At 43.5% G+C, this 13368-nt stretch overlaps 1 protein-coding gene and 1 pseudogene across 1 annotated transcript in view; one reads left to right on the forward strand and one right to left on the reverse strand.

Annotated features, from left to right (window-relative positions):
* SGPP2 (sphingosine-1-phosphate phosphatase 2) overlaps window positions 1-13368 on the reverse strand; it is a 141716-nt gene that overhangs the window by 107197 nt on the left and 21151 nt on the right. The gene's annotated exons all lie outside the window — the stretch shown is intronic.
* On the forward strand, window positions 6916-8412 carry LOC126932854 (homeobox protein NANOG-like; annotated as a pseudogene).

A 13368-nucleotide genomic window follows, 5' to 3' on the forward strand; every position in this document is an offset into this window, starting at 1 on the left:
TGAAGGCCAGAAGGGAGAAAATAAATGTACAAAGTCCTCACAGCCCTCATTTCAGAATGGCAGACAGAGGTCCATGTTCACGGAGCCTCCGCCCACTGCCCATCTCTCTCTCTCTCTCTCTCTCTCTCTCTCTCTCTCTGTCTCTCTCTCAGACACACACACACACGCCCATACGTGCACACACACATGCATGCAGGCACACCACTCCCCCATGCTTTCTATGCTATAATGGGACCCTGCCATACTAAACCAGTTCATTGTCTGAAATGGAGGCTGCTTTGGTTAAAACAATGACTTCAGCACTATGTGTACTTGTTCTTTAAAATGTGGCTTCCATGCTGGGTGTGGTGGCTCATGCTTATAACCTCAGCACTTTGGGAGGCCGAGGCAGGCAGATCATTTGAGCTCAGGAGTTTGAGACCAGCCTGGCCAACATGGTAAAACCCTGTTGTCCCTACAAAAAATACAAAAATGAGTCGGGTGTGGTGGCATGTGCCTGTAGTCTTAGCTGCTTGGGAGGTTGGGGTGGGAGAATCACTTGAGCCTGGGATGCGGAGGCTGCAGTGAGCCAAGATTATGCCACTGCACTCCAGCCTGGGAGTCAGAGTGAGACCCTGTCTCAAAAAAAAAAAAAAAAAAAAAAAAAAAAGAAAGAAAGAAAAAGTGTGTCTTCTAGACAAGCAGCACGGGGACTCCTTGAGAGGAATTCAGAATTTCAGGCCCTACCCCAGACCGGCAGAATCAGTGGGAATTTTAACCAGATTCACAGAATGATTCTCTCGCACATTAAAGTTTGAGAAGCACTAACCTACATCTATAGAGAAAACAAAATATCTGGATGCATTGAGATTTTGCTATTCTATCTGGGCCTACTTAATGTGTACTCATGTATAGGGAAACCACTTTAAAAGTACGAAAGCCCTCAGTGAGGAAGAGGCAAACTAGAGAGACACAGTCGATCAGTGCTTGCCCTGGGCTGGGGGTGAGGTGAGGAAAACAGGAATGCTTGCTAATGAGAATGGGTTTCTTTTTGGGGTGATGAAAATGTTCTAAAATTGATTGTGGTGAAGGTCACAATATACTAAATTGTGAATATACTAAAAACATAGGTAAATTGTATGGTATGTGAACTGTATTTCAATAAAGCTTGAAAAAATTTAAAAGCACTCAGAAGCCCTAGAAATAGCAAACTGAAAACTTGTGACTGTAAAAGAGACCAACTGTAGAGCCAGATCTTAAGGATGCATTAAAGGCCGTCTCATCTTTTCATAACTTCATACATAATAAATATCAATAACTTATTTTTTTCTCTAAAACAATATAGGACATTTTAGCCCTCTAATAAGTGACTGCTCTGCTGTCCCGGATGGGTGAAATTTTATCAGGGGAATGTTAGGGAGCAGAGTTTCTTTCAACAGAGGCACTGGGCCAGGCACGGTGGCTCACACCTGTAATCCCAGCACTTTGGGAGGATGCGGCAGCACGATCGCTTGAGCCCAGAAGTTTGAGACCAGCCCGGTCAACACAGTGACTCCCCATCTCTACAAAAAAAAAAAAAAAAAAAAAAAAAAAAAAAAGGCAGGTATGGTGTCACTTGCCTGTAGTTCCAGCTAATTGGGAGGCTAAGGTGGGAGGATCACTTAAGTGGGAGGTCGAGGCTGTAGTGAGCCATGATCTCTCCACTGCACTCCAGGCTGAGTCACACAGCAAGACCCCGCTGCAAACAAAAACAAAACAAAAGACACAAAGAGGCACTCAATGGTCACTGGCTCCTAGAACCAGGTAACTAGGGTTTGTAACCTGGACTTTCTGATTTAGGCCCCCTGCTCTGACCCTCCTCCAGCCATGTCCTTTCCTATGAAGCAAGAAAAGACTCTCAATTCTCTAGACCATTCATTGGCAATCCCAGCATTTCCTACCCAAACGCCTGAACGTGCATCCCAGGCCTGCACAGGTCTCCGCCCCAGTTCTACCCTCCCTGGGGTGGAGGACGGCACAGATGTGCACTACCCTAGACTGGAGGCCTGGCCGAGGATGGCTGTTCATGAGGGAACACAGACCCAGACAGAGTCCTTCTGTAGTCCTAGACAGTAGACAGGCTGCCTCCCTCACTTTGCTATTTATTTATTTCTTTTTAATGTTTAAAATCTCTAGGCCAAGAATTCTAAATCTGAATCTAACTTTTCAGGTCACATGAAGACACAGACGGGAAGACAGGAGGCCAAAACATTATATTTAATGGTTTGTTAGTTTAACAAATAACTTTTAAATATTTATGGAATCTCAATCTACATTTGTGTGTTTACCTTAAAAGCTTGCAGCTTTAGAGGTCGCGTGATTGATTTTTTCCTTCTACATCTGTCAGGTAATAAGGGAGTATTTCTCGTCTTCTCTGGAACATGCTATATTTTATAGGCAAATATTACTGCATAGGCCTTATGCATTAAAGGCCATCTCCTCTTTTCATAACATCATACACAATAAATACAAAGAATTTATTTTGGCTCCAAAACAATATAGGAAGTTTTAAGACAAGAAACATCTTAAATTTGTTTACTTTCATGTATGCCTCATATTTGCAAAACATGGTAGTTAAAAAAATAATAAAACAGGAAATGAACAATAAAAAACCACTGAATATTTTACAACGTTAATAAAGTTTAAGGCTCCTCCTGGCCTACTTTTCTCCTTATGAAGGATGGAAAAGCAAATCCTCTAGACAAAAATGCAAGGCTCTGGAGATTTTGTTTTCTTTTTTTTAAATAACGGAAACAGCTTAAATGGAACTTTGGGAGGGTAGGGCTTAATGAGTTTAACCATGAGAGTTTAGAGTCTTTCATGGCGCTTTGACGCTTCTTAACAAATAGTTCAGGGACATAATCCTAGAAAGGGTGATTTTGTTACTGTTGTCACATGTAACCCATAAGTGCAGAAGGAGAGATAACCTTACTTTATTGCCCTCTTAAAATATTCTGCTTTGGGAATTATTTTTATTTGTTGTGAGTTGTGAAGCTGGGGCTGAGGTCACCACTAGCCTTTGCCTTCCATGAGCATATGGATGTCACCCACGTGTTGACAACCGGGTTAACTCCCACTCAGATCCTATTCTACCCCAGAAGATGCTCAGAATCTGCCATCCATCCTTTATTTTTATTTTTATTATTATTATTTTTTTTGAGACAGAGTCTCACTCTGTCGCCCAGGCTGGAGTGCAGTGGTGTGATCTCGGTGCACTGCAACCTCCGTCTCCCGGGCTCACGCCATTCTCCTGCCTCAGCCTCCTGAGCAGCTGGGACTACAGGTGCCTGCCACCATGCCCGGCTAATTTTTTTTGTATTTTTAGTAGAGACGGGGTTTCACGATGTTCGCCAGGATGGTCTCAATCTCCTGACCTTGTGATCCGCCCGCCTTGGCCTCCCAAAGTGCTGGGATTATAGACGTGAGCCACCGTGCCCAGCCACCATCCATCCTTTGTGCCTCTTGTCATCTAGATTCCTTGTGGGAACGCTCCAGCTTTTTCTTTGTACTGAGGATTAGGTATAAATACCATAAATATGCTTCAACATTTCAATGATTTTAGACACTGGGGAGGTAGGAGAGTTGGGGAAAACGACCTCAGATAAGACTATGAATTTGTAAGTTGCCATAAAGCTGTGCTATTCAATATGGCATCCATCTGTGGCTGTTTAAATTTAGTGCAATAAAAGATCCAGTCCCTCAATAGTACCAGTTGCATTTCAAGTGCTCAATAGCTACGTGAGGCTGGTGGCTCCCAATATGGACAGTGCAATACAGAACATATCCATCATCACACAAAATTTCCATTAGATGTGTAGAATGGGAGAGTCTGAGTGTTTTCTTCATCATCCCAGTCAAGCTTTCTTTTACTTACTCTAGGATCAGTACTATGATTTCCTATACCATCACATTTTTTGCAAATTAAAGCAATTTATTATTAAATTCTGAAAGCAGATAATAGTGATAGTTGCACAGCTTTGTGAATGTACTAAAAATCTCTGAGTTGTGTACCTTTATGTATGTATGTATGTATGTATGTATGTATGTATGTATGCATTTATTTTAGAGACAGGGTCTTGCTCTATTGCCCAGACTGGAGTGTAGTGGCACAGTCATAGCTCACCACAGCCTCAAACTCCTGGGCTCAAGCAATCCTCCCACCTTAGCCTCCCAAGTTGCTAGGACTATAGACACATGTCACCACGCCCAGGGAATATTTTTTAATTTTTAAAAACTTTTGTAGAAACAGGGTCTCGCTCTGTTGCCCAGACTGGAGCACAGGGGTTCAATCATAGCTCACTGAAGCATCAAACTCCTGGGCTTCCAAAGCGTTAGGATTACAGGCATGAACAACTGCGCCTAGCCGAGCTGTATATTTTAAAAGAGTAAACTTCATAGTATATAAGTTATATCCCAAGTTAAGAAAATAAAGCCTAATTAGTCAAATATCAAGTAATAATTTTATAACCACCTTGTCAGGTATCGTACAGAGCAGCCCAAATGGTCTTATTCAAATGAAAATCAAGAACCAATTCATTTCTGAAAACAATCTCCATCCTCCAATGGCTCCCAATCATGCTCAGAATAAAGTCCCAATGCACAGCCATGGTCAAGGACTGAGATCTGACCTCTGCTCCTCTCTCCTGCCTGCCTGCTTCTCCTTTTTTATGTTCCAGCCACTCTGGCCTTTGCTTACTGCCTCTTACTCGAGCATATCTTGCATATTCCAGCCTCCCAAGCTTTGTCCTAAGCATGCTCTCCTCCTGGTTGACTCCTTCACATCTCTGAGATCCTATCTCCCCCACATGTCTCCGTTCAGAGATGCCCTCTCTGGTCCTTACCTCCCTGACTCCACGTCATGACCCTGTTCTATCTTCTTCACAACTTGTAGCCCATCTGAAATTCTCTTACACTGTTTTTTTAAGAGATGGGAGTGGTGGGGGTCTCACTATGTTGTCCAGGCTGGTCTTGAACTCTTGGGGTCAAGCAATCCTCCCGCTTCCACCTGCCGAGTAGCTGGGATTACAGGTGTAGGCCACCATGCCCAGCCTAATTCTCTTACTCTTGTACCTGTTAGTATCTTTCATCTAATCTAGACTTCAAGCTTCTTGAAGGCAAGGACCCTGAGGACCTTGTTCCTGCAGAATTCCTGTCATCAGCACAATGGCTGTTCTTCTGCCCACTGCGCAGTAAGCGTTCAACAAATGCTTGTTGTCTGAAGAGACAGAGAAATAAAAGCGGAGCCTGCCATTAGCACATACTCTGGTTAGAAAGTAGCCATCTACGGGTTCTTCATGACACCCAAGGAAAATACACATACCTGGACTCCACTCCTAGAGCCTGATTTACTAGAGCTGGAGTGAGGTCCAAATTGGCCTGTTTTTTAACAGCTCCACTGTTTGGTCCAATTGCCTCATTTTCAGAGGAGGGAAAGAGACTCACACGAGCCTGAGTTTTCAGCTAGTCAAGCAGAAGGCTGCTTGTCAAGTCTAAGAAGCTCAGCTATCCAGGCACGAGTCTATGTGTGTTTCTGGTCCCCCATTACACTGTATCTGTGAAATCCCTGTGGTTCACACTAAGGAAAATCGATTTTGACCCATAAGTCTGAAAGGGACTTTCATAACAGATCACTTCAGAATTTATCACAAGATAGAGTCAAGTTATTCCTGAACTTACTCCTTCTTCACCCAAGCTCTCCTATTATGGTATTGCGGTTTTCACCTTGGCAGAGTTGTAAGCACATTTTACTTTGGATGCTTTTCTCCAAAGTCAAATCCAGGCAGAAGATATAAAACACTGAACATCAGCAATGGGAACAGCATCTCTCAAGAGCCCCCCTGAGTCATATTTTCCGTTACCTTTTTGAGAAAGATAAAAACCACTAGGTTCTCCTCTCTTTATCTTCAGATGCTGGCAGGTTAGAGAGAAAATTTTCTGATTTGTATTGGCAAAAAAAATCATGAAGTAAACATGCTTCAATTTTTGAAGGATTCCAAAGGACCTCCTTGCTAGAGAGGAAAATTAAATGGTAATTGTTGACAAAAGAAAAAGATTACAAAATGCATCTATGCTTTCGGAAATAAACCAAATGTTCTCTAGCACACTTATCAAAAGAGGCAGGTCAGCACCATGGTTAAGAACTTGGGTTTCCGGGAGGCGGAGCTTGCAGTGAGCTGAGATTTCGGCCACTGCACTCCAGCCTGGGGGCCAGAGGGAGACTCCATCTCAAAAATAAATAAATAAATAAATAAATAAATAAATAAATAAAAGAACCTGGGTTTCAATCCTTGCTTTACCATTCACTAGCTGTGTGGCCCGGGACAAGTAAGTTAATCTCGCTGTGCCTCAATTTCCTCAACTATAGAATATAAAATACAGTTGACCCCTGAACAATGCACGGGTTAGGGGTGCTGACCCCTATGCAGTCAAAACTCTGCATATAACTTTTGGCTCCCTAAAAGCTTTACTACTAATAGTCCACTGTTAACTGGAAGCATTACTTACAACATAAATAGTCAATCAACACATATTTTATATGTTCTATGCATTATATACTATCTTCTTATAATAAAGTAAGCTAGAGAAAAGAAAATGTTATTAAGAAAATCATAAGGAAAATATATTTAATATTGATTAGGTGAAAGTAGATCATCACAGTTTTTTGCTTGTCTTCATGTTGAGTAGGCTGAGGAGAAGGAGGAAGAGGAGGGGCTGGTTTTGCTGTCTCAGGGGTGGCAGAGGTGGAGAAAATCTGTTATTGACATTTTGCTAGACTGAGCTGGTTGCCTCCTGTTGTTGTGGAGTTGATTTACTTCATCCCAACTTCTTGATACTTTCACTTCTGGAGGTCATATTTCTCTAAGACCTTCCAGAAAAATGTCTTAATGCTGCCTTAGCCATTTTTTCCAGTCCAGCTCTTAAATTTTTTCCTTCTCTTCCCCAGTAATAACATGAGTATGGATCCAGCTTGTCCCCAAAGCCTGCCTTGCTTCGAAGCATCTGATTGTAAAGAATCTTCACTTATGCCTGTGATTTGTGGGCCTGAAGAAAACTATCCATCCTTGCAAATGTCTCCCGCTGAGATGCCTCACACGGAGACCGTCTCTCCTCTTCCTTCCTCCATGGATCTGCTTATTCAGGAGAGCCCTGATTCTCCCACCAGTCTCAAAGGCAAACAACCTACTGCTGCAGAGAATAGTGCCCCAAAAAAGGAAGACAAGGTCCCAGTCAAGAAACAGAAGACCAGAACTTTGTTCTCTTCCACCCAGCTGTTTGTACCCATTGATAAATTTCAGAGACAGAAATACCTCAGCCTTCAGCAGATGCAAGAACTTTCCAACATCCTGAACCTGAGCTATAAACAGGTGAAGACCTGGTTTCAGAACCAGAGAATGAAATCTAAGAGGTGGCAGAAAAACAACTGGCCACAGAATAGCAATGGTGTGTGTGACTCAGGCCTCAGCACCTACCTACCCCAGCCTCTACTCTTCCTACCACCGGGAATGCCTGGTGAACACGACTGGGAATCTTCCAGTCTGGAACAACCAGATCTGGAGCAATTCAAGCTGGAGCAATCAGAGCCTGAACATCCAGTCCTGGGGCAACGACTCCTGGAACACTCAGACCTGGTGCACCCAGTTCTAGAACAATCAGGCTTGCAACAGTCCCTTCTATAACTGTGGAGAGGAATCTCTGCAGTCCTGCATGCAGTTCCAGTCGAATTCTCCTGCCAGTTTGCCTGGGGGGGGGGGGGGGGGGGGGGGGGGGGGGGGGGGGGGGGGGGGGGGGGGGGGGGGGGGGGGGGGGGGGGGGGGGGGGGGGGGGGGGGGGGGGGGGGGGGGGGGGGGGGGGGGGGGGGGGGGGGGGGGGGGGGGGGGGGGGGGGGGGGGGGGGGGGGGGGGGGGGGGGGGGGGGGGGGGGGGGGGGGGGGTCGGAAACTGCTTGGGAAAGCCATAATGTAATAAAGCAGACAACTAGGTATTTTAGTACTCTATAAACCATGGATTTATTCCTAAACGACTCCACGAACATGCAACCTGAAGATGTGTGAAGGTGAGCGAAATTGATATTACTCAATTTGACTCTGGGCACTGACTGAATCCTTCCTCTCCCCTCCTCCCCTCCCTCATAGGATTTTTCTTTTTTGGAAACCACATGTTCTGGTTTCCATTATGCCTATCCAGTCAATTTGATGGAGGGTGGGGTATGGCTGGAGCCTAATCAGAGAGGTTTCTTTCTTTTTTCCTATTGGATCTTCCTGGAGGAAAGACATTTTAATAACCTTGGCTGCTAAGGACAACATGATAGAAGCTGTCTCTGGCTATAGATAAGTAGATCTAATACAAGTTTGGATATCTTTAGGGTTTAGAATCTAACCTCAAGAATAAGAAATGAAAGTACAAATTTATGTGAAAAAAAGAGAAAATCTGTTATTAGTGATCCCACACAGTTCAGATCCATGTCGCTCAAGGGTCAACTGTACTTATTTTACAGAGCTGTGAAAATTAAATGCATCGATGCATGAGAAGCATTTAGACAGTGCCTGACATACAGAAAGTGCTGAGTAAATAAAAGTTCTTGATGATAATAATAATGATGATGACTCCACCCATGAGCATTAAACAACTGCTAGGCAATGAGTATCCATGTATCTCTGCTACCAGGCTCAGTAAACATGAAAAAATATTTTTAAATTTATAGCTCTTTTCCCTTCTCTTCCTTCCTTTGATTAAGAGTTTGACATTTATCTTTCTTTACTTTTAGTCCCCTTGCATTGCCATCAATCTACAAACCGAGGCACAAAGCTGTGGGGAGCCTGTGGTCAGTGGGAAAGTCTAGCAAGCGTCGGATACAAGGAAGGCTAGCTGGAGATGGCTGTGCCTCACAACACAGCCCAGGGCTCAGCACATCAGTCCTTCAGACATCTCTGCAGTTTCTCAGTCAGCCACACAGAGTGTGTAGCGTTTAGGTGCTTTGAGCACATAAAAATAATTCTGTACACACTTATGAGACCAGACAAAGAGGCAGCTGGAGCGTCTCATGTGTGGTCACATACTTTCTAAATGATTAATATGACTTTCAAAGTATTCGCCATCAGTGGGGTGAGAAGTAGATTATATCCACCTGCCCTTTTTTAGGTCACATGAAGAAACTAAGCTAATCATTTTACAGAGCACTTTTTTTCCCTTCAAAATATATCTCCAGATGATTGATTTCATAGGAACTTTGAAAATGGTTTCTGCAAAGTTTGGTTTTAGTGGGGAGTTTTGTTTGGTTAAGTCTCTGATTATAGTTTTTTTTCCTCTCTTTTTGTATGGTTTTTATTCATTTGCTACTTTTCATTAAAAGCAAAGAAATGGGGGAAGGGAATGCTGGAATTCCAGTTAATTAAGACAATAAAAATGCATTATCCATTTGGTCAAAATAAATTTTCTATATTATGAAGGAAATTCACAAAGAGGTGGCAGTTTATAAACCAATATGAAGTCAACATTAAATAGTTAAAAAAGAAGAAAATAAAAAGAAACCCATTACCCTATTCATCCAGAGAGCTCTTGGAACTAAAGAAATGCTTTCATTGGAGTTTGAGTTCTAGGATGCATGGGAAAGCCAGTGAGAAAAGTGAGGCTCTCTTCCTGTCCTTCTCTCAAACGTGACAAAGGCTTGGTACCAACCCCCTTTTCAAACCTCAGGATTTGGTCTGGGAGTAGCAGGGAAGATGTGGCATCTGAGGTGGAACCTCCCCTCCAGGTTCCCATTAGGTCGTCTGCCAGCTGTGTCTCCCTCAATGCACTTTTTTGTTCAAGAGAATGCACCATCAGTAAGCAATCCGATTCACACCTGAATCACTGCAGTTGCGGATCCGGGAAGAAACTGATCTTACTGCTTTTGGAGGTGGAGTGTGTCTACCTGCCTCGGGATAACAACTGTTTCACCCTCAGCTATGTCCAGTTGATTTCTGCAATGATATCGATAGAAACTAATGATATCTGTAGAAAATGATAGCCTATAACTAATTGATGGAAAGACAAAAGAAGAGAAAGATGATTATCTGAAAAATTTCCACAAATGGCTATGCTGCTGCTAAAAGGAACTTCAACAATGTTAAAGCCATTAGTCCCTGGAAGGGCAGACTCTTTAAGCTGCTTGGTGCAAATGAGAAGATGGATGTTACTCAGGCAATGGCTGATGTCACCTCCATCTGCCAGGCACGGTCTGCTAGTAAATAACGGGGGGTGCCAGAACAGTGAGTGAGCGCTTTCTTCGTCTCAGAGGAGGCAGAAATGTTTGATGCTGCAGGACAGAACACAGTCTGTATTTCAGATTCTAGTTTCGCTTAAGTGGATGATTCCTTTTAGATTGAAGCACATGAAATTGACAATATTTGATTATTGTCGATACATAAAAATGTCAATTTCTTATGGTTCAGCTCATAAATGTAAATATATAGGTTTTCCATTTTAAAAGACAAATTCTGCCACCTCAAACCCGTGTCTGAACTTGGAGAGATGCTCATTCCCCTACTTGCTAGAAGGGCCAACAGACCAAGGTGACCTCACAGATCAGAGGTCACAAACAAGCGCCGTGCACATGGAATTATGACCCACAGATCTGTGTTCGCCTTGGTACGTACATAACTGGCTCTTAAAACGTTAGTTGCCAGAATTTTAAAACTCCCCAGATTTCATACCGCTCTTGAAAATCAGCTTGGCAACAGTGTGCATTCCCACAGGCCTTGTGATAAGAATTGGCTAACACGGTGAAACCCCGTCTCTACCAAAAATACAAAAAATTAGCTGGGCATGGTGGCGGGTGCCTATAGTCCCAACTACTTCGGAGGCTGAGGCAGGAGAATCACTTAAACTCAGGAGGCGGAGGTTGCAGTGAGTTGAGATTGCACCACTGCACTCCAGCTTGGGTGACAGAGCAAGACTTCATCTCAAAAAAAAAAAAAAAAAAAAGAATTGGCTGACCAGAGTAAAGCCTGTGTCCTTAGGATGGGGCACGTGTTCTCCAAGTTCATCAAACTTGTAAACCTGACCATTTTTGTTTTTCACCTGGCCCAGGTGGTCTTTTCAGTCCTAGGTTAACTAAATGAATTTGTGTTTGTGTGTCCTCACCCAAAATGCCGAAGCCTGCAATCAAAATGTCAAAAAGTGGATGATGTTCTGACCAGTTCACTGTGATCCCTTTTCCCTTCTCCACATAGCAGCCCCGCCCCCAATGTCTTAGAGAAGATTCATTTGGTTACAAGGACCAGATGGGTAGAAAGGGAGAGAGACAAGACAGAACGCACAGTGGGATCTGTAGTAACCTCGCAAACAAGAACATGTTTTCGGAATCTCCACAGACGGGAATTCTACAACCTCTCTCTGTAATCCAGTCCTAATGTTGAGCAACCTTCACGGTCAGGAAATTCTGCCATAAATAACCCAAATCCTTCATGCAGCTTAAACCCATTTCCTCTTACTCGCTGCTCACTGGAGATGGGGAACAGCTGGTCACCGTTCTCTGTACCAAGTCCTTTGTCAACTGGATGATTGGATTCTGGCTCTGCACTGCTGTCATAATTAGGAGCCTGACCGGTTCCATATTGTGCTGTCTGCAAAAGCATGTAAAATGGGAAGATAAAATTTCGAGCATGCTGTGCTTCAGAAATATGCCATCGGGGGAACACAGTGCCTTATCATGTCGCCAGGCTGTTCACAATTTATAAACTTGTGAATGTGAGATTTCTGCGTGGAAAAACGTGTCTTTCTGAGGCTAGCTCTGCAATGCGAGCATAACAGAAAATAATGCAAAGAGTTTCTAAACGCTACCAACAAAAACAACACAGTGTTTATTAAGCATTTCCTGTGCTCCCATTATCTGCCTTATCTCACATGCTCTTTACTACAACACAGTAGAAACACTGCAGGTGGGGAAACTCAGTCCCATAGAGGTTACCTTGTCCATGTTTATGCACCAACGAGTGGGAGAGTAAGTGTGCAAACCCAATCAGTCAGACTCCAGAGCCTGTGCTCTTTTCAACCATCCCTCCAGCTTGCACACAAAGCAGGTGCTGGTATGTCCCACATGGCTCATGGCATGGTGGGGTACAGTCCTTTTGTCTGAACAACAACACTTCGCCAGCAGAGACCAAGAAGCCATGGTAAAAATCATGCATTGAGTGTTCCTGACATAGAGCAAAGATAAAACTCCAAAGAGCTTTATGGCACATAAAGCATGTGCTTCGGAGTCCAACCTAGATCATAAGCAAGGTTCTGCCGAATACCACCCGGTCACCTGGGATTCTGGTTGGCCTGCCTCAGTGTCCTTGGCAATAAAATGGTGACAGCGGAAATTGCTTCGTGGTGTCAGAAATACACATCGCTTGCTCTCTCTATCCCCATGTTTAACTATAAGTTTTCTTGCTGTGCTTATTTCTACTGACATTATTTGTTATGTGCCCCTCTGGTTATTTTTTTTACCTCCTTCAGTAACCTGTGAGCTCAGCATTGAAGAGACTTTGCCTGTTTTACTCACCACTGTATTCCCAGTGCCTAACTCAGTGGCTGGCACATAGTAAACATTCAATAAATATGTGTAGAATGACTAGGTTCTCATTTAGGAAAATTACATGAATTAAATGAAACCATCTATGTATAATGTAGTAAAGCATAGTTCTTCTCACTTCTCACAGGGTTTTCTCCTTCAAATGGAATAATCTGTTAACTTTTGTGCATCTGATTAATCAACCTCTGTTCTCTCTATGGTTCTGCAACCGTCACTCTAATCTTCTCTTTTATCATGGATCCTTGGCCCAGATATCAGGGGTTCTTTACTGCCTACAACAAAACCTCCTGAATGCCCAGTAACTCACTTTCTCAAAGCATAGCACACAGACACTGAATTGCTTACCGGACACTACCCACTTTCTTGTGGCTTGTTAGCAGAACTCAGACTCAGGCCAAACCTCAGGCAATAACGCGAGTCAGTCTGGCAATTCAACTTCCTCCTTTCTCAACCTCCTTTGCAATTAGGGGTGGCCATGACACTCAGTCCTGTCAGTGAGAAGTAGGGAGGTGCATGGGTCAGGGGCAAGATCTCCTGGACGTGCTTTTGTTTTCTTTATAAAAAGGATACAGGTAGCCATCCCTACTCCACCTTGCTCCTAGCTGGAACATGGTTCTGATGTCAGAAGCAACAGCAGCTATCTTGGCACATGAGGCAACAAGCCAACAGGCCAAACATGGAGGAGCATAAAGAAAGAGGCAGCTTGAGTCTCTGATGATCTTGTGGAGCAGCTGAACAAATGTCAGCATCCACCAGCCTCTAACCTCTTGTTCTATGAGAAAAAAATAAAAATTT

The sequence above is a fragment of the Macaca thibetana genome, chromosome 12 (genome assembly GCF_024542745.1).
Source record: "Macaca thibetana thibetana isolate TM-01 chromosome 12, ASM2454274v1, whole genome shotgun sequence".
NCBI classification, from domain to species: domain Eukaryota; kingdom Metazoa; phylum Chordata; class Mammalia; order Primates; family Cercopithecidae; genus Macaca; species Macaca thibetana.